Raw genomic sequence first — 27,411 nt, forward strand, 5'->3', positions numbered from 1 at the left:
AGAGGGCCTAGGAAAGAAACTTGGAAGACCCCTGTGTTAGCAGGTAACAGGGCTGAGAGTTCTTGTTTACATCCAGATAAGTAACTATGGATCCATGTTAGGGAAGAATGGCTCAGCTGCAGAGTAAAAAATTGGTCAAGAAGTTTCTGATGGGAAACAGTATCAAAAGCTTTGGATAGGCCGAAGAAGAAGACTGAGGTCATTGAGGTCTAAATTAAAAAAAAAAAAAAAACTTCCCATAACACTATTAGTATTCATACAAATTTGAGTTGAATGTACTCAGGTTTGGGAAAGTGCATCAGAAAAGAAAATCCATACTGTATTGGCGTACTTTTCAGCATAGTTGTCTTTATCCTCTGAGGGGGCAGTTTTGTGAAGCTACCGATACCCTCCCTTAGGAGGTTGTAGTCAGATCTTGAAACATTTTTTAGCCTAGTTATTGTTGGGGGGTGAGGGTGGGTGGGGTAGAAACTTCAAATGAGACAGACCGATGATCTGATCTCACCAGGGAAGAACATACTATGGGAGTGGTGCAGTGGTCACCCATGCTGGTGAGAACCAAGTCCAGAATGTTATCTTCCCCTTGTGGGGGAAGAGACAAGCTGGTCTAGAGCATTAGAACTGATGAAGTCAAGGAATCATTGGGTGAGTGCATTAGTGCAGGAATAGTTCACCCAGTCTATGGTGGGGTAGTTAAAGTTACCAAGGATCAGGGTGTTATGGGGTACCTTGATGAAGTCAAGTAGGTCCAGATAGGAGGAGTGGGTGTCCTGAATCATGGAGTAGGGTATATAACTGGCTATAACTTGCATGGATGTCTTGCCAACTGTCAGTTTCACCTAGAGTAATTCCAGCGCATCATGCTGACAAAGCAGTCTGGAGGTGTGCCTGTCCTTAATGAAGATAGAGACTCCACCACCCTTAGTCTGTCTGACCTCATTTTGGTGTCAGAAAGTGTAGAATGAAGTATAGCCTGGTAAGTCAGGGGTGCTCTCAGCAGCCTTGAACCAAGTTTCCATAACTGCACAGACATCAGCATCTTCCAGTGTGAGGACTGCCTCCAGTGAGTGCATTTTCATGTTAAGGCTCCTAGCGTTAAGCAGCATGACCTTCAATTTTCTTTTTAACAGATCTTTTATGTTAGAAGATTTGTCTTTGGTACACAGCCTAAAAAGGCACAATGGGGGTGGCAAGAGCCTTGGCTAGGATCTGGAACCCCAGGGGTGAGAGTTGGAAGCCATCTCTGACAAAGCATTGAGGCCTGTCAGCCATGTAATCCTAAGCAGACAGATACTGGAGCCTCTTCGAAAGACACCGGAAACTAAACTAATTGCAGAAGTCAATTATTTTTTGTTGGTATTGTAGCTGGTGCCAGAGCCATGGCCTGAAGTTAAACGCCAAAAAATGTATAGTCATACCCAAAGTTCCTCACCAAAAGATAAAGGGACTCAAAAAATCTCATATGCTGCCAGATTGAAGAAACAGATCGTAGGTTTACCCAGGAATCATTTCTGTGTCACTGCTGGCAGATAGCCTAGTATAAACCTATGAACCTATGAACCTATTCTTGGTGAAGGTAGAATATTGCTTAGGGGCTAGGGTCATATCTGCCTGGGACACATACTCTGAGAGCTCAATCATGTCTCTCTTCATATAGTCCAGGGAGGTACACCTCAAGTCATTCGCACCAACATGGACAATGACAGAGTCATACTTGTACCTGTTGTGGAGAGAATTGTGTGCGTGATGTGGTGGACTCTGACACCTGACAGACAACTGGCCATGACCTTCTCCTTGTCAAGCCTGGTGAGGGGGACATCGGTTTGTCTCACAAATGAGTTGAGAATGACTAGTATGTTTGGTTTATTTTTATGCCTTCTTGGCTGAGGTGGTTTATTGTTATGCATAACAGGCTGTGTTTGTGAGACACTGGTGTGTTGTCTGCTGTGCGTGATGTGTTTGATGTTATGTGTGGAATGTTTGCGAGTGTGTTTTGGAAGTTTCTGTTGTTTAGGTAAGTTTTATTGAGGACCTCTGCATAGGTGGGTGATTCTTCTGCTTGGCTATGTGATGTTGGTGGTGTGGTGTTTGTGCTGATATTCTCATTTTTGTCCGAAGTACTGACTGTGGCATGAAAGAGCATGGACTCCAGGTTACTGATGTACATGCATTTCTTGCAAGTAGAAGAATTATGTGCTAGGAGAAGAGGACTGTCCGTGAACATGAGGCAGTTGCTACACTGTCTCATTATGCCCATGTCGACCAGGCTGGCAGGAGAAACTGGTGGGAATTGTCCAGACATACTGTTCTGAATACTTGGCGGACTTATGGAGAGCGGGTTTTGATAAGGGTATGTCCACAAGAGTGTAGACCACAAGAACCTTCTTAAATGTAAAGTAACTGGCCTGAAGCACAAGTGCTAAAACCAAAACTAAGATGCTTAGAATAGCAGATAAATTTAATCAGACTACTAACAAGCAGTAATAAATGCAGCAGAATAAAAGCACTTGAATGCTTAAGAGCACACAGAACAGCAAAATAAGGTAATAAAGTAGGAAGATCACAGTTACAGTAAGAGCAGCTGAATAAAGTGTAAACATTTTTTTTGTCAAGTGGAGAGGGAGGAAACAGAACAAGACTAAGAGACTGTGGGGGTTGGCCTTCCTAAATGCTCTCTCTGTAGACAACAGAACTGATGAGATGGAACGGGTAGGAGTGTCTGAAATCAAAGAAGCAATTAGAGTGATCTCTTGAGTGCCAAAAATACAACTCTTTTGATAAGATATTGAGACTTTTTCTTAACATATTTGGGGGCACAAGAACATTTAGTGGAATTATTGTTTCTTATATATTTGCATGCAAAAGTGTGGGTTAGGGTTAGAGTAAGGGGATAGATTAAGTGTAGGTGTATATGATTATGTGTATTTGTGTGTGAGCTTACATTTATGGTGTGGTTAGAGGATAGATTTGGTGTATCTTTGTGTTTGTACCTATGTGTGTGTTGTGAGTATCTTGTGTAGTGGTAGTGTTGTGGGAAGGTTTTTGTTTTTAAATTTAAGATGCAGGTTTGGGTTAGAAGCAGGGGCAGGGTTAGGGTTAGCAGCACGTATTACTAAACTCCTGCTTCATCTCAGTAATATGTGTTAACCGTGCTCCTAACCCTAACCTATATCTTAAATTAAAAAAAAAACCTACCCATAACACCAAGTGTATTCAGACACATATAAGTTGAATGTATTCACATTTGGGATACTGCATCAGAAAAGAAAATCCATTTATTTTTTCAGTGTACTGTGTGTTGGTGTGTTGTATGAGCAATTTAATGATTCGTTGACGTGTTTTGGATGCTGTTTTGTGTGTCGACCCAAAAATATGATGATCAGTCACTAGATCACTAAATATATGTTTATATATCACAATTATATTTGATATCTTGCTGTATGATTAATCTTTAAAAGGGCTATAAATACTTGTTTTTGAATGAATTATGCTGGTGTGAGACCTGCAATCATTTTGAACATTGTTTATTATAAATCAGCACTGTACCAATGATCTGTATTTGTGGAGTTGTAAAAGTTCTTAAAAGATTAAAAACGTGGCTGTATGGCTACATATGAAACATTACAGTGAGGGTACAAAGTTTGTAACCTTTCAAAAGGCAGTCAAGCTAAGAGGAAAAAGGAAGTGGTTGGATACTACTGCTTACTCAAGCAAAAAAGGAAAAAAAACCCACAAAGATCATACTGGATAAGCCAGGAGAACTCAACTGCTATAAAGGATTATGCTTCTATGCTTGCATCTCTTCACTGCTGCAACAGTGGGCCAGCTAGCTCTTCCTTCTCTGGTAATTTTTTTTCTGTTAACTGGAGGTCTTAGTTTACAGAATATTTTCAGCTGCATGTTTTTGGTAATTAGCATTTGTATTCCACACCACCACCACCACCTGACGCACCCTTTGAGGTAAGGCTCAGAACCATACCTGTCAACCTCTTAGCACAATAAATCTGGATAAAGTTACAATACTGGGGAGTCAAAGGCCGGAAATAGCATCAGATTTTAAATATTGCACTTATAACCTTAGAAGGTTGTTAGAATAACAGGTTTTGCATTAGCATGCATTTTCTGAAGGGTATAAAGTGCAAAACTCAAATGTATAGAATTACTTAGTGATTTCAGTTCTCAGTGATTTGCTAGAAAATCACAATTTTATGAGAACCAGATCAAGAATATTATTCAAAAATCTAGACATTCTGCAAAATCTGGACAGTTGAGGTATGCTCAGAACTGAGGAAGTTAACGTGCAGATCACTTGCATTTTGTGTTATGGGCCTTTCAGACATTTTCTTTCATTTATTGTTTTTGAGCAGCAGAAATATATTCATCATGGTAAGACATTTATTTCAACAGGCAATTCTGACTGTTTTATCATTTAGTGCTACCACTACTTCATTTTATTATATCTTGTAAATGAGAAATATTAACCTGCCCAACATAGCTGTTTGTCTGAGCAAGACAGAAAATGGGGTTAGACCTTTTCAGAAATTTCCTCCAGTATGGCAAAATTAGGCACTCATAGCTGCTTGCTAACTTCAAAAAGAAGGCTGTTTGATGTCATATTCATGTCTTGTTTTAGAAGGCAAATAGACACCCACTGTTAGTACCACATGAGAATGTGTAGATATCAGTACCATTATGATGCCATGGAAGAGACATAAGGATTTAGTGGCACAGGTTTAAGAGAGACAAATGGATTACCATTATTCTTACTAACTTTGTGTCAGTTTGAGCATGTTAAGGATATGAAATACTTATGATTGTGAATTGCTTCTTGTCTGGGTCCACTATCTACAGAGCCTGAACTAGGATCGCGTGGATCAGTGTTCCACTCTGTTCAACAAATTTAAAAGAATAAAATTAAACAAATAAATAAATAAATAAATAAATAAAATGCATTTAGTTGCTGTCAATATAATCCATATTGTCAAGTAGTCAGTACGTATAGAAAGTGTTTATTCTTTGTTCTGAATGCATATAAATAGAATATGCAATGTATTTATATTTGTCAGTGCTGTATGCCAATAAATAAAAATAAATAATCCATACATAAATAAGTGCATACCACATTCATTGATGGCTACCTGGCAAGATCAGAAAAAAAAAAAAAATATCACACTGACTGTACATACATCATGTCTCATTATGACATGAAGTTTCTCCCTGAAATCTTTCAATGAAATTCTGAAAATCTTCACTGTGAAAGGTTCTGCTAGGTGTATTCACCTGGACTGCCATTCAGTATCGTCTAATATCATTCTATATATAACTACGAATCTCCATCAGCTGATTTGCCTTACAACCCGGTTCAATTACATATCTAAATTGTATAGGGCATTGGCCTGGGTCTTGACTAATTGCCTACACTGTTTCACAAATTATGCCATTTTATATGGTGTAATGATGACCTCTATCTAATCTGGGTCATGTGTTGCGCAAAAGCTTCAGAGATACCTACCTAGGTACTTTTGAAAAAGACAGGTGTAAATAAGTAAGGTTGTGGCAGGGGCTCCCTCATCGTGCAACATAGGGGCAAAGCCACATAAAGGAATTTGTTTTCTGGTATGTGAGGTGTATGTGTAACATTTAGTTCTGTTCGTATATCTTTGGTGGGTTAGTCTTTTTGATGTGATTGACACACTTGTGTCATGGTGTGGTGTTTGTAGTATGTATGTGTTGGCAGTAGTTGGTTTTGATGGTGGTGTTTTGTATTAGTAGGTTACCAGCTGTCAAAGGAAAAATAACTTCAAAATGATCAACACACGGCAGGTTCAGGTTAAGGCACTTTAATCTTGCAGCAAGGAGACAAAAACGTGCTAATACAGAGTTTGTCTAACTAGAATCAGGAAGTGAAACTATTTTTATACATTTCTTACAAGGTATTGCCTACTAAGCTGACGTAATAAATCACAAGTTCTTTCAATATTATTTCTCAGCAGCTGTTTGTCCATGATTTTCTGCTGGCATATCAAGTTTACAAAAAAACTTCCTAAGAAAAACAACGTGGCCTTGACGACCACCGGTCAGATACAGCTTCTCACTATGCAGTGTTACCATTCAAGGTACTATGGCTAATTCGAGCACAAAGCAAGTACTGATTACAGTTCATTTCTTCAAGCAGTCTTTGTCTGATGTATTTCTTCTGTTCCGCAGCTGTGCATGTTCTCATAACACGAACAGGGCTGATTGTTCATATTCAATCACATTATAGAAAACAGTATTGTTCTATTCATTCATTTTCCTGACCTAGCAGATAATCACCTGCTTCTCAGTACATTTCCAAAAGGCATAAACATGAATTTTGCTGTGCTAGCAAATACTAGGTCAGAGAGCATCTTGCAATTTTAGAAAGCATACTGCAGTTTGAAAAGCATCTTATAATCTCATACAGAATTGAGCTGTACATAAAATAGAATGAAATGTGTTAACCCTTTTAGCTTCTAATACGCACTAAACATATATATTAATACATATTCTTCTAACACCAGCTATAAAATTAATGATACATTTAGTTTAGCAATTGGTTCTGTACTACAGGGTTTTTAAGAGAACGTGTATGCCTTTGATTTGTTTATTTCCATTATGAATGCACTGGTAAATAGTGTAAGTGATGTTCAATGACAGTCGTTTATAAATTAAAGGAAAACAAATTAATTCAATGGCTAGTTACACGTATATAACACATTCCCATGCATGGGACAAACCTAATACAGGCATCCTAGACCACACAATCAGTCACATATTCCTTCTCTCACACAGCCTTTAAAATCTCACTGGCAGATATTTCTCACTCTACAAACTCTGCTATGCAGTGAGAGTAGGTTCTGCAGTTACCTTCATAGCATCTATAACAAAAAAAGAGAGACAAAGTATAGCAATGAACAGTTTTACCACAGAAACTATAAGCATGATGATATTACAAGAAGGTCAGTAAAACATGAATAAAGCTGCTTTTGAAAATACTGATTTAGCATTATTTCAACAAATGCACATAACTGCACCTTTTCATAAAATGCAAATAAAGCTGCTGAAAATTTAGATCACATTTAGATGAAAATTTCAACATGTATTAACTGGGAAAAACATTTAGTAAGGTATAAAATAGCACTGCTGAGTGACTGTGAAAGCATGAGCTTCGTAACCATCCAACACCAGCTATTAATGTGTGATGACTGGGACTATGGACTGTCAATCCACACCAGTTCCTTCAATTTACATGCAATGGTCAGGGCTATGGTCTCATGATTCACACCACTGAGCACTGATTATTATATGAGGGCAGACTAGTCTTAAGAGCATACAGCAAAAATACACTGCTACCAAATAGATGCAGAGCTGACTTAAAGTCACTAGTTTTCTAGGATTCCTCCTTTATTGTTCTCAGCTTCTTGATTTCCGGTACACTCTTAATAGGCTCATAGGCTCATAAGTAAGTACTAGGCTATTGGCCCTAGGGCCTATATAAGCCTAGCCAAAAGGTACCCTGGCTTTCGCCACCCAAGAAAATTATTTTCCTGTGCCACTGTCGAGCAGAGCCACAGAAGTGATCCTCGGGGTGAATTTCCTATCTCCCATCCAATCATCAAGATTTTTCTTGAAGAGTGCTAATGAGGAGCTTTGTTTGATATAGATAGGTAGTTTGTTCCAGAGTATGGGAAGTCTCTGGGACAGGAATCTATCCCTCCAGCATGTTCTGTTCATTGTGGTGACAAGGTTTAGGTCTCTAGAGTGTGTAGCTCGGAGGGATTGGGATTTCTTTAAGTGGAGCATGTCCAAAAGCTCTGGGTTTGACATAGCTTTGTGTGTTAGGCAGAGATTGCCTCTGAGCAGGCGATATGTGACGGAGTAAAGCTGCAGTTTTTTGAGATGGTCTGTGTAGGGCATCTGTTTGAGGCCGGTAATCCTCTTTGTGAGGTATTTCTGCATCCTTTCAAGTTGTTGTAGATGTCTTGTGAGGTACATACCAAAAGAGGCATTGTACTCTATAATGGGTCTAATGGGTGACGAGTAGAGGGGAACAATGACCTCTTTTTTCCTGGATGAGAAACCTTTTGTGATGAGGTGTGCCACATAGAAGGATTTCCTGACTACTGTGGCGATGTGATTATCAAAGGAGAGACTACTGTCCACCTGTGTCCCAAGGTCTCTTATCACACTTTCGGTGTTAAGTAGACTACTGCCTATGTGGTAGTTCATGGGTACAGAGTTTTTACCAAAAGGGATGACAATGCACTTTTTGGCATTGAGCTTGAGGCCATGGCTTTGACACCAGGCATCTGTCTCAGCGAGGCCCTTTTGTAGGATGTCCACATCTTTTGGAGTTTTGATTATGGCTCCTAGTTTGCAGTCATCTGTGAACTTCATTAGCCAAAGACCTTCTGTGTTAGCCTGTACTTCAGAGAAGTAGATACCAAACAGGAAAGGACCCAGGACTGAACCCTGTGGTACTCCACTTGTCACTGGTCTGAAGTTGGATTTGGAGTCTGCTACTTTCACAGTGTGGGTTCTATCAGTGAGCTAGTTGGCAACCCATCTTGTGACATAGGGATTTATACCTAGTTTAGTGAGTTTATCTATAATTCCAGAGTGGGGGATGGTGTCGTAAGCCTTGGCGAGATCTAGATAGGCTTTGTGAACCACCTTACCCTCATCTACGGCTTTGGTGACCACTTCAAAGAAGTCTTATCAGGTGTAGGAGACATGATCTGCCTTTTACAAACCCAAACTGGGTGGGGTCCTGAGTTTGGAGATTACCAATGTCATAGTTTATAAGTTCCATGATGATATGTTCCATAGCCTTACAGACCAGGCTCACCAGGCTAATGGGGCAGTAGTTTCCAGGGTCTGTGGTGGCTCCCCCTATTTGGAGTGGGATTACTGTCGCTGTGCACTATTCAATGGGCACATAGCCTGAGGTGAGGCTATGATTGAACATGGTACTTAGGTGGGGTGCCAATTCGTTCTGTAGTCCATGTAGAATGCAGCCTGGGATGTTGTCAGGTCCCATGGATGCTGTGTTCTTGGCTTTGGAGAGTGTGTTTTTTACCTGTGCAGTCATGATTACAGGAAATTTGCATTCTTCCAGTATAGAGATGGGCCCTTTAGGGTATGAGAGGGGAGTAAAGTTAGCACTGAACCTATCTGCCAGGATGTTGGCAATATCAGTTGGTTCTGTATATTTAGTGCCATTGTGCTATAACTCAGAGCAGATCTGAGTGTTGCCATTGAGATTCTTGACATAGCTATAGAATGCTTTGTGGTTGTTTTTAGAGTCAGTGGCAATTTTGTTTTTGTAACTAGCTTTGTAGGATTTTATGAGGGATCTTAGTTTCTTACTGAGGCTGACAAAGGAGTTCCTCCAATCATGGGATTTTACTCTTTTTTGCAACAGTTTATTTCTCCTGTTATAGAGTTTGTTTATGGCAGGGGACCACCAGATTGGCTTCCTTTTTTGGGGGGATAGCATCTTGGTTCTGTTAGGGATTGCACGATCCATGCACTCATGTAAGTGCTTATAAAGTGCATTTGTGTAGGATTCAGAGGTCATACCTCTATTGGCCATCAGCATGGGTGTCGTGAAGTTTGTCACTTCTGTCTTAAGAAGCGTGAAGTTGGCTTTGGAGAAATTTTTTTACGGTGGTTTCCCTAATGGGGGGTGGGGGAGGGATGTGGATGTCTAGGGTGATTAGCTTGTGGTCGGATCTGACCAATGAGGAATTGACCTCTGGTGTGGAACACCGGTCGCCCATGTTGGTAATAAACAGATCTAGGATATTGCTGCCCCTGATGGGGGTGTGGATAAGTTAATCCAAGGCATTGGAATTTATGAATTCCAGAAAACGTTGAGCACAAGAGTTGGTACATGAGTAGTTTTCCCAGTTAATGGTGGGGTAGTTGAAATCGCCCATTATTAGGGTGTTAGGTTGTACCCCAATATTTTCCAGTGTATCAAGAAATGAGGAGTGGGAATCCTGGGGCATGGTGAGGGATCAGTAGCAAGCTACAATTTGGATTGCGGTCTTGCCCAGAGTTAGTTGCACTTGGATAATCTCGGATGCATTATGCTGAGCAACTAACCTGGAGGTGTGGATATCCTTAATGAATATAGACACACCTCCACCTTTAGTGTTTCGGTTCAGGTTAGGTGGCCGAAAGGTGTGGTATGAATTATAGCCTGGTAATGCAGGGGTACTCTCTGGAGCCTTGAACCAGGTCTCTGTCACTGTACAGATGTCGATGTTCTCCATTTTAAGGAGTGCCTCGAGTGAGTGCATTTTGAAGTTTAGACTTTTAGCATCGAGTAGCAATACCCTCAGATTCTGCTTGCTTGTACCTGTTACTGTGGTGAATTTGCCATTTGAACCTTGCCTAAAAAAGGCACTAGAGGGATGGCTAGAGCCTTAGCCAGTATCCGGAATCCCAGGGGCGACAGGTGCAGGCCATCTCTGGCAAAGCATCCTGGTTTGTCAATCATGTCATCCCAGGCAGACAGATACTGGATCCCCTTAGAATGACACCAGAAGCTTAGCCAATTGTTGAAGTCAATCATTTTGTCCTTGTACTGTGGTATCATTCTGGGTGATGGCAGGATGCTACTCAGGGCTAGGGTCATACCTGCCTGGGCTACAAGATCGGACAGCTCCTCCATGTCTTTTTTCATGTAGTCAAGGGAGGTACGTCTCAGGTCATTCACACCAACATGGACAATGACAGAGTCATATTTGTACTTGTTGTGGAGTGACCTGAGTGCATGCATTATGTGGCAGATCCTGGCACCCGACAGGCAGCTGACGGTAACTTTCTCCTTGTTTAGCCTGGTGAGTGGAACATCAGTGTGTCTGACTATAGAGTCACCTATGACTAGAGTGTTGGGTACGTTGTTATGCCTTATGGGCTGTGGTGGAGTGGCACACTGAGTTTGTGGGCTATGTGTCATTTGTGGTATCTGGGTTATGATCATAAATATTTTGCCTTCACAAATTTGAGCTTGCAAGGATTTTCTGTATTGATATTCCCTTTATTTGGTGATATTAAAGGGATCTCTTGATTGCCAGAAAATACAACTCTTTTGACAAGACATTGAGACATCTTCTTAACATATACAGGGGCCCAAGAACACTTACTGGAACTATTATTTCTTATATACTGTATTTCCATGCTAATGTTTCCATCCCTGAGAACAATAAATAGTGTCTCCATATTATTTCTTTGATACTCTAAAACAAATTACAGATCAATAGAAATTCACAGGACTCACCTTGTAGAAGACTGTTGATACAACATAGAGTGGATATATGCAGGGAATTATAGAGTGCAAAAATAAAGTACAGTTTCAGTAAGAAGTAAAAATATAATATATCAACATAGTATGTAATGCACATAACCTAATAGCCCATAAATACATTTGTCTCTTATCTGACCTTAGAAAGATATCATGCAATAAAGAATAAAGAAAACACATTTCTACTGCACACACTGCTGGTCAATCTCAGGTTAGAATATCTGGCCTAACTCTGATTGTCTTCAAACTCCAATAAGCACTTGAAGATTCCTCTCCTCTTGAACCTGTACACACCTGTTGTACATAGTTTTTGTTGCAGATGCATGTGTTATGTCAGCTATTAATTTTTTGCTTATGACGCCGCTTTTTTGTTTTATCCACCATTATTAGTAATCTGCATAGTGATATCTATATATATTATATCAATATCTATATCTATATCTGGGTCCACTTTGTAAATATGAAATACTGAACTCTGAAATTTCAGTAGTTCAAACTTACAAAGCCGCATACTCACAGGAAATAGGTGGAGCTGAAGAAGAGTGGCAGCGCCTCAAAACAGCATGTGTTAGGACTACAGAAAAGATATGTGGCCGAGCCAGGTATGGAAATAAGGTACATAAGGAAAGCTGGTGGTGGAATGCAGAAGTGCAGGAAGTAATCAAAAGAAAGAAGGAGTGCAGGAAGAAGTGGGAGATTGAAAAGACTGACCAAGCTAGGAAGGACTACTGGTTGGCTAACAAAGAAACTAAGAAAGAAGTTGCAATAGCAAAGAATAGGGCATCAGAGGCACTCTATCAACTTCTGGAAAGTGACTCAGTAAGGGGCACAAAGAAACTATACCAGGTTGCAAGGCAAAGACAGAAAGATAAAGAAGATAGTCAGACACCCTTCATAAGGGATTCCAGCAACAACCTGCTTACCAGCCCACAGGACATCAAAGGCAGATGGAAGGAGTATTTCCAGCAGCTTCTTAATGAAGAAAACCCCATAGAAGCAGTATTGCCCCAGAAACAGCCTACAGTGAGAGTAGAAGAGGAGCCCAGCTTAGAAGAAGTAAGAGCAGCACTAAGGAAAATGAAGTCAGGGAAAGCAGCAGGCTCAGATGAGGTCACAGCAGATATGATAAAGATGTTGGGTGAGCTAGGGGAGAAATGGCTCCTGATGGTACTAATTGCAGTGTGGAGAGAAAGGCGTATTCCAGATGACTGGAGAATAAGCATACTCGTGCCAGTGTACAAGAACAAAGGGGACATCCACAACTGTGGACAGTACAGAGGCATCAAACTCCTACCAAATTGCATGAAAGTTCTGGAGAGGGTGATTGATAAATGGATACGCAGAATAGTAGAATGTAAGATGGGAGATGAACAGTTTGGATTCAGATCAGGATGCAGCATAATTGACCCGATGTTTGCATTGAGACAGATACTTGAGAAGAAACTAGAGAAGAGGAGAGAGTCAAACTGGGCTTTCCTAGACTTGGAGAAAGCATATGACAAGGTCCCAAGAAAGCTGATCTGGGCAGTACTACGGTGGTTTGAAGTCCCAGAAACATTGGTAGAATTAGTACAGGCTATGTACAAGGACCCAGTGACTCAAGTACGAACAGTGTTTGGCCTCACTGAGGGGTTCCCAGTGGGAGTGGGTGTACACCAGGGTTCAGCTCTGATCCCACTGCTGTTCATACTGGTGATGGACTACATTAGTAAACAGGTTGGAGGGGACGGATCAACAAAGCTGCTGTATGCAGAAGATGTGGCAGTACAGGCAGACTCTGATCTAGAACTTCAGCAAAGGATAGGAGAATGGAATGCAAATCTGAAGGCACACGGGATGAAACTAAGCACAGATAAGACAGTGGTAATGGCAGCAGATTGGGGAAATAAGAAGAAGCTGAGAATAGAGATAGATGGGAAGATAGTGGAACAGGTAAACAGCTTCAGGTATCTGGGAGGGGTGGTTGAGGAGAAGGGTAGCCTGAATGAAGAGGTCAAAGCTAGAATCAGAAGGGCTGCAGCCAACTGGCATAGAGTATCAGGTGAAGTATATGACAGAAGAATGCCAAAGAAGCTGAAAAGTAAGATGTACAAGACAGTGGTGCGACCAGTACTACTGTATGGTACAGAAACCTGGGCAGTAAAGACAGAACAGTTGAAGAAGCTAGAGGTGATGGAAATGAAGTGCCTGAGAAAGGTGGTAGGATGCACACTGCGGGACAGTTGAAGAAATGAGGACATAAGAGCAGAAGCCAAAGTAGCTCCAATTGCAGAAAAGATCAAAGAAAACAGATTACGATAGTATGGGCACATGTGTATAAAAGCAGAAGACAATCTGGTGAGGGAGATTTGGGACAAACAGGAAGAAGGTAAGAGGAAGCGAGAATGTCCAGCAAAGAGGTGGATGGATTGTGTGAAAGAAGATCTGCAACAGTCAGGCATGAGTGTTGAAGAAGGCAGGAGAGTGGCACTGAATCGAGAGAGTTGGCGACAGTTAATACGATACCCCGACCCCATGTAAATGGGAAAAAGGGGATGATGGTGATGATGATGATGATACTCACATTTCCGAAACCGGTAGAAGTGCGAAATTCAAAATACAAAAGCACGGATATTTTGAATTTCTGCTTCCAGTGGTGCAGTATTTGGATGTTTGGGTTTAATTTTGGTAAGTTTGTGTGTGTAAGTATGTTGGTTAGGGGTCTAATGTGTGTTGTGACTGTTATGTATGTGTTTGAGGGACTGTAAGATGTGTGTGAGTGTGTGTGTGTGTGTGTGTGTGTGTGTGTGTGTGTGTGTGTGTGTGTGTGTGTGTGTGTGTGTGTGTGTGTGTGTGTGTCAGTGTCATTTGTGTTTCTGTTTGTGCGATCTCAGAGTTAGAATATATAAGTCAGGGGGTGTGGGGGGCGCAGCATATAGTTTAGATGCATTTGTTTGATTGGTGGGGAGAGATTTGTGTATGTTTGTGTGTGCACTGCATGTGTAGCTAAGTGCGGGATTTTGAATTTCGTGGTTGTGTGTTTTTGAATTTGTGAGTTGTGTTTGGGTTTTCGGCTTTGCGGTTTCGAAATACTGAAGTTTGAGATTTCAGTATTTCGAAATTACAAAGTGGACCTCTATATCTATAGCAATTTATGTAATGAAGTATCTAAAACTCACACCATCGAACCTCAAAATATCTATTAAAGAAAGACACTGGAAGCAGAAAACATTGAAAACTCATAGTATTGAATGACAAAATATTTAATAGATCTATCCAGCTAAAAATACCCTATATCTTCCACCCCAACTACAGAAACAAGAACAAGTGTCATTTTTGTGTAGGATTAGGGTTTTGTTCCATGTACCATGTTACCCATGTGTGTTAACTCTAAAGCTATTACTAACTCCACCCCTGCCCCTAACACACTGCACAAGACAAAAGGAGAAGAAACACAAACAACACTAAATATGCAAAGCTGTAAATCCTTCCATTTATCTGACTCTTACCCTAACCTTAACCTGCCAACACTTGCACAAACATACCAACCACTCCAACATTTTCAGTCAAACATTCATTTTCCTGCACACTCCTATCTACAAATACTATAAAAGATGTGCAGTCATTTCAACATTCAGTCAAATGTGCTTTGGATATTACATACTTTTCCCTCACAAAATTTTTTAAATATGCTGTGGATATCTTGAGATATATATATATATATATTCAAACAGGTAACCCAAAAAGCAGCAAGCAGTTGAAGATGTTCTCAAAGGTATATTAGCAACAAAGAAATTAGGTGTATTCAGCAACAATGAAATTAATCCAAAGTATTCACGTAGATGAATTTCTTAAAATCACCAGCAGTTTATTAATAAAACAAGACAGGACGTAAAGCTTTCGGAATCACAATCCGCTTCTTCAGACGTTAAAAATCTTACAAAAAAACACTGTTTAAATACAATGCATCATGGTATAATCTATTAAACAATTAATCAATTAAGCTCAGTTAATGTGTAACTACTAGAGCTAAGCATCAAGTAAAAAATCAATCAAACAGTATATCACTGAAAGCTTACTTTCAGTATATTAAAAATAGTATAATATAATATGGTGTACTAATATAATAAAATAATTATACAGATACCTATATACATGTAGATACAGCAGATGGGGGCAAGTTATCTCAATTTCCTAGCATTTAGAGCTGGTTTTATAGATATTGTGTCATTCAAACCCCTCCCTCTGTTTGCTCCTAATCTTAGAATCCATTTCAACTCTGCATTTTCAGTGTCATTGATAATGTTACCTAAGCGATTATTATGTGGTTGTATATGTAAAATCTGAAATAAAAACGAATGTTCAGGTCCTTCCTGAATGACATGTTTTGCTATAGCACTGTATTCTTCTCTTCTACGAATACTGTAAACGTGGTCTCTTATCCTTTCTCGAAGAGACCTATTGGTCTTCCCTATATAGTAGGAGAAACATACAGTGCAATGGCCCACATATACAACATTTCTACTATTACAGTTCCCCTGACATCTAAGCTCCCATAAATGTCCTGTATCAGGATGCTTAAAGTATCTCGATTCATCAATATAGGAACAAAAAGCACAGTTTCCACATTTATTGGTACTAAAAAATATTGTCTCAGATACTCTTGCTTCACTGTTCTTGTAACAAAGTGACTGTTTTAATGTTTTATTGTTTTAAAAGTGAATCTAGGTGTATCTCCCACCAACTTATGTGTCTGTTCATCTACTAATAGAATGTGCCAATTATCATGCACAATATTCTGTATTTGTGAGATGTTACTACAATAGGGTATTATTATGGAAGGAGTAGTATCTACCTGCTTATTGTTCCTAGACCCTTCTATCACTGAAGAGAAGAATGGTTTAGCTCTCGTTTTCCTAAGGTTACCCATTTGTGCATAAACTTTATTAATTTCCAACTCTTCATACCCTCTGTTCATGAAACCTTGTTTAAGCTCTACTAGTTCACTGTTAAAAGTAGTGTCTTCACAACAGAGCCTTGAAATTCTCATGGCTTGTCCCTTAATAATGTTATTGAACAAATTGGGATTATGCATGCTGTCATGATGTAAAAAGGAGAAGCGGTAGCAGGGTTTTCTATACAGTTTAGTTTTCAAAGAATTACTTTCTATATATACAGTGACATCCAGGAAATTAATTTCTGAGTTAGAAAAGTTTGCAGTGAATTTCAAAAATTCACTGGTAGAATTAACATGGTTAAGCAAAGTGTTGCAACTTTCTGCGCTACCATTCCAAACAATAAAAAGGTCGTCAACAAAACGTCTATAAAATAGAACGTTTTGGTGACCTAATAGATGGTGTTGCTCCCATGCAACCATGATGAGGTTAGCATAGGTGTTCGCGCAGCTAGTACCCATTGCTATACCTATGTTCTGTTTATAGTACTTGTTATTGAAAAGAAATACGTTGTTATCAAGTACTATTTCTAAAAGAAAACATAGTAAATCTGCTTTTACCACCTCCATTCCATTGTCAGTTACTAACAAGTTTCTGAGTATTCTTAGCCCCGTTGTGTTAGGAATACAAGTGAACAGTGCTTCGACATCCATTGTGATAAAGTGCCAATCCTTAGTAATATTGTTTTTCAAACTAAATTCATATAATTCTCTCAAAAACTGTTCTGTATCTCTCAGAACATTCACATATCTAGAGAGTATAAGTTTCAGTTCATGGTCCAAGTATATAGATATAGCTTCAGTGGACCATCCTGCACCAGCCACAATGGGGCGAAATTTAGGGCGTAAAGGGTCTTTATGAATCTTAGGCAAACCATGGAGTCTAGGAACTAATGGATACTCAATATTAAAGTAATCAAAAAGTTTTTTAGTAATAATACCCAACTGTAAACACTCTAACAAAGAGGAATGTATTCGTTTCAATAAATTGCAGATATTATCAAAAGCAATTTCCTCATATGCAGCTGTCCCTAGCATGTCTTGCATTGTATTTATGTAGTAGGTTGTGTCTAAAACTACTACAAGCCCACCTTTATCACATGGCCTAATAGTGATACCATTGTCATTTTGTAAACATTTAAAAGCTTCTAATTCAGCATGAGTTAAATTACTATATTTACTGCGTTCCATCAGTGACGTGTCTTCATATACTGATTTCTCAATAGCCCTTAGAAATGTGTCAACATGTGGAGGGGCTACTGGAATAAAATTACTTTTCTTTTTAAATTTATCATTACTACTGGTCTTATCTTGACCCATAGCTAGTTTTAAGGTAATGTCTCGTACAAACATTCGTATAGACAACATAATGTCACTGGTGTCAATGCGTGCTGTGGGTATAAACCCTAAGCCTTTACTCAAAAGTTCGTACTCACTATTAGTAAGTTTGCGTTTGGATAAATTCCAAACTAGGCTTCGTTTGTCCACATTTTCTTGATGGTGCGGACTTGTGGAGCTATCGACATCTCCTTTCGTTTCTGTCCTCTCTGTGGTTCGCCATCTATTGATTTCTTCCTCATTGCTTTGTACGGTAGAGGAAAAGCCGAAGCATCAAGCGAATGCGTAGCTTCATTCAGAATTTTGCGCCTTACGTCTGGTTGGAGACGTGTGGTAACATCCACTTCATCACTTGTCTTTAGGTCCACTGGGGCCTCTTTTGGTGTTGAATAAGTAGATATTGCTGCTTGTGGTGACGAGGGCATTTCTACAACGTTATCAGCACCATAAGTCGAAGTGACATTGAGAGTAGTTGCTGACGTTTCTCTCAACCTGCGTTTAACATTACTAAGGGACAAGCCATGAGAATTTCAAGGCTCTGTTGTGAAGACACTAGTTTTAACAGTGAACTAGTAGAGCTTAAACAAGGTTTCATGAACAGAGGGTATGAAGAGTTGGAAATTAATAAAGTTTATGCACAAATGGGTAACCTTAGGAAAACGAGAGCTAAACCATTCTTCTCTTCAGTGATAGAAGGGTCTAGGAACAATAAGCAGGTAGATACTACTCCTTCCATAATAATACCCTATTGTAGTAACATCTCACAAATACAGAATATTGTGCATGATAATTGGCACATTCTATTAGTAGATGAACAGACACATAAGTTGGTGGGAGATACACCTAGATTCACTTTCAAAAACAATAAAACATTAAAACAGTCACTTTGTTACAAGAACAGTGAAGCAAGAGTATCTGAGACAATATTTTTTAGTACCAATAAATGTGGAAACTGTGCTTTTTGTTCCTATATTGATGAATCGAGATACTTTGAGCATCCTGATACAGGACATTTATGGGAGCTTAGATGTCAGGGGAACTGTAATAGTAGAAATGTTGTATATGTGGGCCATTGCACTGTATGTTTCTCCTACTATATAGGGAAGACCAATAGGTCTCTTCGAGAAAGGATAAGAGACCACGTTTACAGTATTCGTAGAAGAGAAGAATACAGTGCTATAGCAAAACATGTCATTCAGGAAGGACCTGAACATTCGTTTTTATTTCAGATTTTACATATACAACCACATAATAATCGCTTAGGTAACATTATCAATGACACTGAAAATGCAGAGTTGAAATGGATTCTAAGATTAGGAGCAAACAGAGGGAGGGGTTTGAATGACACAATATCTATAAAACCAGCTCTAAATGCTAGGAAATTGAGATAACTTGCCCCCATCTGCTGTATCTACATGTATATAGGTATCTGTATAATTATTTTATTATATTAGTACACCATATTATATTATACTATTTTTAAGAAACTGAAAGTAAGCTTTCAGTGATATACTGTTTGATTGATTTTTTACTTGATGCTTAGCTCTAGTAGTTACACATTAACTGAGGTTAATTGATTAATTGTTTAATAGATTATACCATGATGCATTGTATTTAAACAGTGTTTTTTTGTAAGATTTTTAACGTCTGAAGAAGCGGATTGTGATTCCGCGAAAGCGCTTACGTCCTGTCTTGTTTTATTAATAAACTGCTGGTGATTTTAAGAAATTCATCTATGTGAATACTTTGGATTAATTTCATTGTTGCTGAATACACCTAATTTCTTTGTTGCTAATATACCTTTGAGAACATCTTCAACTGCTTGCTGCTTTTTGGGTTACCTGTTTGAATACAACAAGGGACTTTCACTATAATTTTTCATATATATATATATATATATATATATATACATTTATATTTATATTTATATTACCATATAGGCCATATATGGCTTCCATTTGGTCAATGATTGCTTTAGTTTACTGGTGGAAATGCAGTGTTTGTTGCCCAAACATTTGATTTAGCAAACAGACTTTTTGCTGAGTGTGGGTTTCATTGGAATGGGTAAGTGGGAGATGTACTATGTGCATGTTCTTGTGTGTGTGCGCACGTGTGTGTGTGTGTGTGTGTGTGTGTGTGTGTGTGTGTGTGTGTGTGTGTGTGTGTGTGTGTGCATGTGTGTGCGTGTGTGTGTGTGTGCGTGTGTGTGTGTGTGTGTGTGTGTGTGTGTGTGTGTGTGTGTGTGTGTGTGTGTGTGTGTGTGTGTGTGTGTGTGTGTGTGTGTGTGTGTGTGTGTGTGTGTGTGTGTGTGTGTGTGTGTGTGTGTGTGTGTGTGTGTGTGTGTGTGTGTGTGTGTGTGTGTGTGTGCGTATGTGTGTTTGTGTGTTTGTGTGCATGAGACAGTTTGCGAAAGTGTGTGAGTTAGTGTTTGATTAAGGGCTAGGTAAGGGGATAGATTAAGTGTGTGTGTTTGTGTGTGTGTGTGTGTGTGTGTGTGTGTGTGTGTGTGTGTGTGTGTGTGTGTGTGTGTGTGTGTGTGTGTGCATGTGTGTGTGAGTTTGCGAAAGTGTGTGGGTTAGCGTTAGAGTAAGAGTTAGGCAAATGGATAGATTAAGTATGCCTGCATACCTGTGTATGTGTATATGTGTGTGAGCTTACGCTTAGGGTGTGGTTATAGGAGAGACTTAGTGTATCTGTGTGTTTGTATGCATGTGTGCGGTGAGTGTAGTGGTAGTGTTATGGGAAGGTTTTTGTTTTTAAATTTAAGATACGGGTTAGGGTTATGAGCAGGGGTAGCGTTAGGGTTAACACGCATTGCTAAACTCCTGCTCTGTCTCATTATATGCATTATCCCTAACATTTCTCCTAACTCTAACCTACAGCTTAAAAAAAGATCCCATAAAACTGCTAGTATTCAGACAAACTTGAGCTGAATGTACTCGAGTATCCTTTTTCAATGTACTGTGAGTTGATGTGTTGTGTGAGCAATTTAATGATTGGCTGACATGTTTTGGTTACTGTATTGATTGTCAACCAAAAAATATGATGACCATTGACTAAGTAATCATATATAAATATGTATATACAGTATATCACAATTATATATGATAGCTTGCTCTATAAGTAATCTTTAAAAGGGCTATAAATACTTGTTTTTGAATGAATTATGCTGGTGTGAGACCTGCAATCTCTTTGAAGATTATTTATTATAAATTAACATTGGTACCAATGATCTGTATTTGTGGAGTTGTAAAAGTACTTAAAAGATTAAAAAAGTGGCTGCCTGGCCACATATGAAACATTGCATTGAAGGTACAAAGTGCATAACCATTCAAAAGGCAGTCAAGCTGAGAGACAGGAAAAAGGAAGTGGTTGGGTGTTACTGCTTACGCAAGCAAAAAAAGAAAAAAACCCCACAAAGATCGTACTGGATAAGCCAGGAGAACTCAACGGCTGTAAAAGATTATGTGGGCAAGATAGTTCTTGCTACTCTTGTAATTTTTTTTCTGTTAACCGGAGGTCTTAGTTTACAGAATATTTTCAGCTGCTTGTTTTTGGTAATTAGCATTTGTATTCCACACCACCACCACCACCTGACGCACCCTTTGAGGTAAGGCTCAGAACCATACCTGTCAACCTCTTAGCACAATAAATCTGGACAAAGTTACAATACTGGGGAGTCAAAGGCCGGAAATAGCATCACATTTTAAATATTGCACTTATAAGCCTAGAAGGTTGTTAGAATAACAAGTTTTGCATTAACATGCATTTTCTGAAGGGTATAAAGTGCAAAACTCAAATGTATAGAATTACTTAGGGATTTCATTCCTCAGTGATTTGGTAGGAAATCACAATTTTATGAGGAACAGGCCAAAAATATGATTAAACAAGCAAGACATTCTGCAAAAATCTGGACAGTTGAGAGGTATGCTTATAACTGGGGAAGTTATCCTGCAGATCACTTGAATTTTGTGTTATGGGCCTTTCAGACATTTTCTTTTATTTATTGTTTTTGAGCAGCAGAAATATATTCATCATGGTAAGACATTTATTCCAACAGGCAATTCTGACTGTTTTATCATTTAGTGCTACCACTACTTCATTTTATTATATCTTGTAAATGAGAAATATTAACCTGTACAACATAGCTGTTTGTCTGAGCAGGACAGAAATGGGGTTAGACCTTTTCAGAAATTTCCTCCAGGGTGGCAAAATTAGGCAGTCATAGCTGCTTGCTAACTTCAAAAAGAAGGCTGTTTGATGCAATTTTCATGCCTTGTTTTAGAAGGCAAGAAGACACCCACTGTTATTACCACATGAGAATATGTAGATATCAGTACCATTATGCTGTCACAGAAGAGACATAAGGATTTAGTGGCACAGGTTTAAGAGAGACAAAGGGATTACCATTATTCTTACTAACACCCACTGTTAGTACCACATGAGTATGTGTAGATATCAGTACCATTATGATGCCACGGAAGAGACATAAGGATTTAGTGGCACAGGTTTAAGAGAGACAAAGGGATTACCATTATTCTTACTAACACCCACTGTTAGTACCACATGAGAATGTGTAGATATCAGTACCATTATGATGCCATGGAAGAGACATAAGGATTTAGTGGCACAGGTTTAAGAGAGACAAAGGGATTACCATTATTGTTACTAACACCCACTGTTAGTACCACATGAGAATGTGTAGATATCAGTACCATTATGATGCCACGGAAGAGACATAAGGATTTAGTGGCACAGGTTTAAGAGAGACAAAGGGATTACCATTATTCTCACAAACTTTGTGTCCATTGGAACACATTAAGGACCTGGAATACTTATGATTGTGAATTGTTTCGTCTGGGTCAACTATCTACAGAGCTTGAGCTAGGATCGTGTGGATTAGTGTTCCACTCTGTTCAACAAATTTAAAAGAATAAAATTAAACAATTAAATAAATTCAATGCATTTGGTTGCTGTCCATATAAACCATATTGTCAAGAATTCATAACATATAGAAAGTGTTTATTCTTTGTAAAATGGCAAGGGGTTAAGATTAGGTCATGCTTAGCCAACAGTTGTTTAGTCCTGATTTAATAAACAGCTAATAATATTGATTATTTGATTAGTATATTGGACTCCAATCTTAAATCAGTTTAAAAAATTATACCAAATGTCTTATTTAAGTTATTGGCCAGGAGTCAGAAACCCATATCCCAGTGAGCCAGCCTGTTTTCTGCATGTTTGCTACATGTGATGCTGATTCTGATCCAGAGACTAGTGTTGCGCGACCGTAATAAGAAGGCTCAAGTCTAATACGTCACCCTGGTCTTACTAGCGAAAGCAGCATGGAAATGAGGCAGGCCAGGTGCGTGACCAAATCTAGTCTGCCATGTGCATTTCCAAAGAACATGTTACTGGGATTAGAATAGCATAGCAGAATGATTAAAAAACAGCCCCACTGAGCTCTTTGGGGAGTGCAATGAAAACAGTGCATGCTCTCTTTTGACTACATATACTCATGTCCTGTGGCAGTAGAGGGGCTGTTAGCCTTGTGGAAGGTAAGAATAGCAACACCATCTCTGTGTGTGGGTAGATTAATTAATTAATTAATCTCTCTATTGCTCTATCTAGTGATGTATGTACGTATGTATCTATCTAGCTGTGTTTATATCTGCCAATCTATTTCTAAACTGGACACATAGGCTGGACAAATGATCCCTTTCTAGCATGGCACAAGTCACAACACACAGATAATACACATAGAGCTATTCTGAAAAGAATACATATAATCTATATTAAGCATCCTATAGTTCAGCTGTACACTGAAAACAATGCTTACAACTTGATTTGAATGCATGTAAATTGAATATACTATGTATTTATGTTGCATGATAAACAGAATACACAGGGAGTAAGTAGATTTAGAGTTGCATTTGTTTACATTGTATCACATGTCCAGATGTAGCCTAATACAGGAGTGTTATTCAGAAAGTTTTATAATGCTGCAGTGTAGCACTAAGTATCATTTGTTATGTAGGACGACATGGCCTGATGTTTGCTAGCAATGCATGAATTTAGACATAGCACCATCATGCTGTGAGCAGAGCTGGATAGCACAGTATTACAGTCACACTGTCGGTGGTAGCTGCGCTGCTGGACAAGTCATTCTATGGAAGTTATGTAACATGAGGAAGTAGCATTTTTGAGGTTTCATGTCCAACACTGTAAGCACTCATAATCACAACAGGATCATGGCACATAGTGTAGAGGGTTAAGGATACAACTTGTAAATTAGTTGATTCCAGTAGAGCAGGATTTAATTCTCTCAGCCTCTGTTTGTCTATTGTGTGTCTCAAAGCAAGTCACTTAAGCAGGCAGTGCTTGGAGATATTGGACAAGGTTCCCCAATTATCTCCTGGATTATATGTCTAGTAACAGCCTATGAATCTATGATGCCCATCATAACTATAGTATGAACAGTCAGGGGCAAGGCAGTTCATCATGAAAATAAGGAGGAAAGGGTAATAGTGCAGGCAGAACTGGATGGAAAGGGTAATAGTGCAGGCAGAACTGGATGGAAAGGGTAATAGTGCAGGCAGAACTGGATGGAAAGGGTAATAGTGCAGGCAGAACTGGATGGAAAGGGTAATAGTGCAGGCAGAACTGGATGGAAAGGGTAATAGTGCAGGCAGAACTGGATGGAAAGGGTAATAGTGCAGGCAGAACTGGATGGAAAGGGTAATAGTGCAGGCAGAACTGGATGGAAAAGGTAATAGTGCAGGCAGAACTGGATGGAAAGGGTAATAGTGCAGGCAGAAGTGGATGAAAACATCAGAACATGTAGAAAGAGAACATGAAGTGAGGAAGGGACTCTTTGTGAGGGGACATGTGCCCATGTTTTAATCTTTACTACAAAGGGGAGAAGTGGATAGTAGTGCTGGGAGGAAGGAGGATATAGAACGTGTTGCAGAGCCATGCAAGTGAGCATATAATACAGATATAGACTGACAGGGGAGATGGTGATACATAAAGGGTGTCAACAAAGGATAGGCATGGTTTTACTGAGGGCAGACAACTGATGGTGAGCAAGACAGGGCTAAAAACAGGGATGCAGAATGATGACAAAGAATGTGAAATGCAATGATGGAAGGTGGGGATGGTTAAGGAGGGCCTGCCAGACCAGTCCAGAGGAAAACCTTCCTTATTGTCAGTCATCTCTATGGCTGACATCATGGATGCTCTCCAACTCTGGTACTCCAGTCAACAGAGTTTGCTGACCATTCAGCCCAAACATCTCCACAAAGAGATACCCCATGGTGCCACAGCAAGCATCCAGTTGCCAGTCTACCTCAGCTTTAACCAGTTGCCACATTTTCTACTGAGCATCCCAGGAGTATCCCTCTGCAGCACTTTCTGATTAGAAACATTGACTTTCTTCCTTTGATGTTGTTGTGGGCATCACCAGCAATCCTCCTCAGTCACCTTGCACAGGGTGACCTTCATTTCCCTGCACAGGGACTGCTGATGTCCCAGTTGTAGGCATGGTAATGGCCAGTTATAGACTGTTGATGACCCAGTTGTAAGCATGGTGATGAAATAGCTGTAGACTGGTGATGATCCAGTTGTAGGCATGGTAATGACCAGCTGTAGACTGTTGATGACCCAGTTGTAGATATGGTGATGAACAGTTGTAGACTGGTGGTGACCCAGTTGTAGGCATGGTAATGACCAGCTGCAGACTGTTGACCCAGTTGTAGGGATGGTGATGACCAGTTGTAGGCATGGTGATGACCAGTTGTAGGCATGGTGATGACCAGTTGGAGACTGCTGATGACCCAGTTATAGGCATGGTGATGACCAGCTGTAGACTGTTAATGACCCAGTTGTAGGCATGATAATGACCAGTGGTAGACTGGTGGTGACCCAGTTGTAGGCATGTTGATGACCAGTTGTAGACTGTTGATGATCCAGTTGTAGGCATGGTGATGACCAGTTAGAGACTGCTGATGACCCAGTTATAAGCATGGTGATGACCAGCTGTAGACTGTTAATGATCCAGTTGTAGGCATGGGGATGACCAGTGGTAGACTGGTGGTGACCCAGTTGTAGGCATGTTGATGACCAGTTGTAGATTGCTGATGATCCAGTTGTAGGTATGGTGATGACCAGTTGCAGACTGCTTAGTTGTAGGCATGGTGATGACCAGTTGTAAACCGGTGGTGACCCAGTTGTAGGCATGGCAGCAGGTACATTTTGTAATGGCTGCAGTCTCTTCATGGAAGAAGAAAACAGTTGGAGAAAAGCAAAACAGCAATGTTAAGTAATAAGTAAATGATTAAAAAAAACAGAGAAACAAATCTAAAAGAAAAGGAATTTGTGATATGTGTTCCACTCTACTGAAATGGCAAAATACTGCTAGCAAAACACTACACAACACTTACACCACTGTCTGGAGAGCCTATATTGCCAGTGACTGGCCAACTAGTTCGCCATTGTCTCCTGAGCCACTGGAAAATGTAAACAGCTATCAGTAGCACATCCATTACAACAGAAAGCCAGTAGCTAGGTCTGATTTACATTGATGAATAATGAGCAAGATTGTTACAATAATAGGGTGGCAGCCTTGCCATAGCCCCTTCTTCTCAGTTGTGGACATAGTGTGGATGACACCTACACAGGCCACTATATTTGTGCCAATATTGATTGCAGAGTTAATGAATCACTTGACTCCCTGGCAACAACAGGAAGTATCTGCATTGCAAAGGTGGCTGACATGCTCTCTCAGCACATGCTCTGATGGCCTATATGCAGGTGGAAGAGAAAGGCTTTACACCCCTTGCTGCAAAATGCAGGAGGTCTACCACAATCAGTACCTGAGGAGGCTGTATCTACTCTGCAAGGCCTGAATCAGGAGAAAATGGTTGCCAAATGTAAATGTTTGTATGTACTGGACAACAACTGATGTACATCAATAGACAGCGTAGCAGAACAATGACTGTGGGGCAAAGCAAATGAACAGCATGGTATGGCTTCATAGTGGCCATGTACATGTGTTTACTATACTTTACTATAAAGGCTAGCCATGGGTATATCCAGGCATTATAGGATGGACTACAGATAAGAGACACATCACTTAATAACCATGAATCAGAAATGGCTACACTAAATCAACTAACCAGAATATCTATGATGTTATAAAAATACAGTCACCATTGTGCTGGAGATCACATTACGATGAACAGTGCAGGAATTACTAATTACTGAACAGTGGATTATGGACTGTAGTGCCATATAAGGAAATAAACACAAACATGACAACTGAGCATGTCTCCAGGGCAAAGATGTATATAGACAGCAGAGACAGTTACTGATCAGGCAAGTGTGTGTGCCATACAGCCCAAGGCATAACAATGGACTTACATGCAGGGGAAACACTAGCAGGGTGTACATTTCAGGGGAAAGGCAGTTTGCTGTACCACTGTGGGTGAGCACTCTGACAGGGAGTACAGCACAGGGCAGGATCAGTGGCAGTCTTGCAGGGGAAATTTGTAAGTATGTAAATGGAGACTAGGGCATGACAGGTGACATGTCTGGGGGGGGGGTACCTGAACAGGAAACAATGGCAAGCTGGATCACTATCCTGCTGTGGAGTGGCAGCAACACTGTAACAGTTGCATGCAGTCCTCAAAATATGGCGTGGAAATATGAGGCCTACATTCCATAGGTCTCAACTCCCTTATTCACCACAGTTCTAATACATGCTGTGCTGTAGTTACATGACAAGTGTTACTATCACTGTGGGAAA

General features: G+C 39.8%; 1 protein-coding gene across 3 annotated transcripts in view; it reads left to right on the forward strand.

The window, feature by feature from the left end:
* The window catches only part of LOC122808938, a 636,015-nt gene that overhangs the window by 88,320 nt on the left and 520,284 nt on the right, over positions 1-27,411 (forward strand). Inside the window, exon 1 of one of the 3 annotated variants that reach the window (XM_044080104.1) lies at positions 6,019-6,116. The exons of the other annotated variants lie outside the window; for them this stretch is intronic. The gene's annotated coding sequence lies outside the window, so the exon portion shown is untranslated. Of the gene's footprint in view, positions 1-6,018; positions 6,117-27,411 lie in introns of those variants that run through there. 3 annotated transcript variants of the gene reach the window in all.

This window comes from Protopterus annectens, chromosome 1.part1 (assembly GCF_019279795.1).
Source record: "Protopterus annectens isolate FY-2018-M chromosome 1.part1, PAN1.0, whole genome shotgun sequence".
In the NCBI taxonomy this organism is placed as follows: domain Eukaryota; kingdom Metazoa; phylum Chordata; order Ceratodontiformes; family Protopteridae; genus Protopterus; species Protopterus annectens.